Below are 3,835 nucleotides of genomic sequence, written 5' to 3' on the forward strand. Positions count from 1 at the left end.
AAAATGTTGATTATTTAATTTTCTTCCTTAAAGATTCAGAGACTTAGGGATTAGTACTCTTATTGGGGTCCCAAAAAACAAAAATTATTAATCGGAACATTCTTGTACATCACTACAAGTAATACTTCTCCAAGTGCCATCCATTGATGGGAAGCCCGGGACATTCGCCTTTACAGTCTACGAATTGATAAGAAGTTCCTTGATATACTTTCTCTATCACAAATGAATTTTCCTACATTAGTTCAACCTTGCTACCTATCATTCAATGATTAAGAATCAATCTTTTAAAGACAATGACTGATTCTTCCACACAAAAATGTTCAAGGTCAAACTAACTTATCGTAAGCTTGAAAGATTTGTGCTTGGTAGAGTTCCATATTTTGTTGAGCTGAAAGGCACATCTCTTCTACTACTTCAAGTTCTTATAAACGTAACTGCATATTCTATTATGGAGGATTCCTAATGAAAGTAACAACTTTTATTAAGGAAATGAAAATTGCACTTCCAATGGTAGTACAACCTCAAGTCCATAAATTAAGGCAAACATTGTTGATTGAGTTGGAGCTTGACGTAAGGCAAACATTGTTGCTTATTTTCTTCAAGTGCCTTCTTAGAATCTAAGCTAATATCTTTTTGAATGCTTCAACTAGTACTTTCATTATGGGACAATATATTGTTGAGTATCTTTAATCAATGTTGTTTCTTCTCATGAAGTTGTTTAGTCTGATACTATTGAATGAAGGGTTGTTGCTAATATGACTCATCGAGGAACACTAAATTGTCATATCATGTGATCTTTGAAGAATTGCACCACATGATGAACTTTTACCACTTTCAAAAGATTGGAATCCATCTACTTCCAGAAGTAATTAGTCGCTAGCAGTATAAATCAGCCCAATCCTCTTTAGGCCTTCATCTCTTATTTACTCTATGAAAAATGTTCTATGAGCATTTCCCAACATGTGTCTAAAACAAAATAAATTTCCATACTTTGATTTTGTGTGATAAATATTCATGATTTCTCTTCAAGTTTTAGAAGAAACAAGTTAGCCCAATCCTCTTTAGGCCTTCGTCTCTTATTTACTCTATGAAAAATGTTCTATGAGCATTTCCCAACATGTGTCTAAAACAAAATAAATTTCCATACTTTGATTTTGTGTGATAAATATTCATGATTTCTCTTCAAGTTTTAGAAGAAACAAGTTAGCCCAATCCTCTTTAGGCCTTCGTCTCTTATTTACTCTATGAAAAATGTTCTATGAGCATGTCCCAGCATGTGCCTAAAACAAAATAAATTTCCATACTTTGATTTTGCGTGATAAATATTCATGATTTCTCTTCAAGTTTTAGAAGAAACAAGTTAGCCCAATCCTATTTAGGCCTTCGTCTCATATTTACTCTATGAAAAATGTTCTATGAGCATTTCCCAACATGTGTCTAAAACAAAATAAATTTCCATACTTTGATTTTGTGTGATAAATATTCATGATTTCTCTTCAAGTTTTAGAAGAAACAAGTTAGCCCAATCCTATTTAGGCCTTCGTCTCATATTTACTCTATGAAAAATGTTCTATGAGCATTTCCCAACATGTGTCTAAAACAAAATAAATTTCCATACTTTGATTTTGTGTGATAAATATTCATGATTTCTCTTTAAGTTTTAGAAGAAACAAGTTAGCCCAATCCTCTTTAGGCCTTCATCTCTTATTTACTCTATGAAAAATGTTCTATGAGCATTTCCCAACATGTGTCTAAAACAAAATAAATTTCCATACTTTGATTTTGTGTGATAAATATTCATGATTTCTCTTCAAGTTTTAGAAGAAACAAGTTAGCCCAATCCTCTTTAGGCCTTCGTCTCTTATTTACTCTATGAAAAATGTTCTATGTGCATGTCCCAGCATGTGCCTAAAACAAAATAAATTTCCATATTTTGATTTTGTGTGATAAATATTCATGATTTCTCTTCAAGTTTTAGAAGAAACAAGTTAGCCCAATCCTCTTGAGGCCTTCGTTTCATATTTACTCTATGAAAAAATGTTGTATGAGCTTTTCCCACTTCCCTTTTTCATGTTCACATATATTTTCTTTTAATTTCTCTCTTTTTTTTCTTTATCAATTTTCTCTTATAGTTTTTTCCTTGGAGGAGCTGGAATGGACAAAATGAAAAGATTGTTTAAGTAAAGACTTGGAAGATTCACATATGAACATTTCCAAAAATGGGGTAAATATGTATCATTATAATAAAGAGCATATAAGGCCATCATAGAGTTAAGAAGGAAATATGTTAATATTTTCAAGCAAGTAGTAATGATGTGCCACTGGAAGAGTAATATGGTGTTTTTGTCATTATAAATGAATGAAAATATAAATTTTCATGATGTACTATATTTTAATTAATTGTTTATGTTATTAGTTATTATTATGAATTCACATACAAGCTTTTTTAAAGTTATTTTCTTATAAGTAGTTATTTCTCCAACACTGATGCTCAGAGATAATGATGACTTCTATAAATGCATGATATCTATCCATGCTTAACATGTCTCCATTAAAATTCTAAGAAATAAAAAGAGTACCACAATTTCCAAGAAAAAAAAAATTGTTGAAGATTGAGTAGAAGCATAATTAGATGCATGTTTTTGCATGCTCTCTTACAAAAGTTTGAAGCCGTTTTATAATTTTATGCAAAAGTTAAAGAGTAGTCAATATATATTGGATAATTTTCTAATAAGGTTGGAAAAAAATTACATACTCTAAAAAATTTATGTTAATTTGAAGTTTTATACATATGGATGAGAAAGAGAACGAGTGAGGATGTATCATTGAGATTATTAGATAACTGCAAAGATAGAGAGATAGAATTGAGTAATGAGTGCAATATGATTTCAATAGTTGGATACATTATTGCATGGCTAGATACAAAAGGCGAGAAATCTATTGAATGTATGAATTCACTAACTTTAATTTTTGATATGATGCATAAATCCCTTATTTTACATTAAAAGAAAAGAAAAACGGAATCTATCAAAAAATTATGGACCATTCATTATTGAGTTGAATAAATTATTTATGTACCATGGAGCAATAATCTCCAGGTATGATATTCCAATGAGGAATGACTCATTTAAGTGGCTTAAAGAAGACTCAACTTATTTCCTTAGAAAGAAGTGAACCATTTTTAAGTTATGGGCTAATAAGAACACATATATTCTTTTAGTGAATTGGAATATAATATATTGAATGATATCTGGCGTTTCACTCTTTACATAATCCATGATGTATGACTTTGAACCCACTTTCACTTTAGTGCAGACCATACAGACAATGATGAGTTCATCCTATAATTTGGAATATTCAAGAATGATTTGGAACTTTTCTTCACTAAAGCTACTAAAAAGTATATGTAATGGACTGTCACATATAGCCTAATGAGTGCATTCATGTGCATATTTAGTGAAGATTGTGAAGTATATGTAATCTAACACAAAAATTCCCATTTTGCTTGAAAAAAAAAAAATCAATAGTTACAAGTATACTTTTTTTTTTTCTTTTTTTTTCTTTTTTTTCCCTTTTCTTTTTTTTAGATTGTCTATATATTGCACAAAAATGTAGATTCATAGGTTTACTCAAACATAATTGAATCATTCTAATAAATATTAGGAAGAGTTACACATATACTACTCAATCCATATGTTACATATATAACTCTTTATTTCACTTTAGAAAAAAATTAAAGTTGTGATATTTTATGTGATATGAAGAATTAGGTGGTATACATATAAAAAATGAAGTTAAAGTGTCATATATATATATACATAAGGATTGGGTCATA

This window comes from Phalaenopsis equestris, unplaced genomic scaffold (assembly GCF_001263595.1).
Source record: "Phalaenopsis equestris unplaced genomic scaffold, ASM126359v1 Scaffold000400, whole genome shotgun sequence".
NCBI lineage: Eukaryota > Viridiplantae > Streptophyta > Magnoliopsida > Asparagales > Orchidaceae > Phalaenopsis > Phalaenopsis equestris.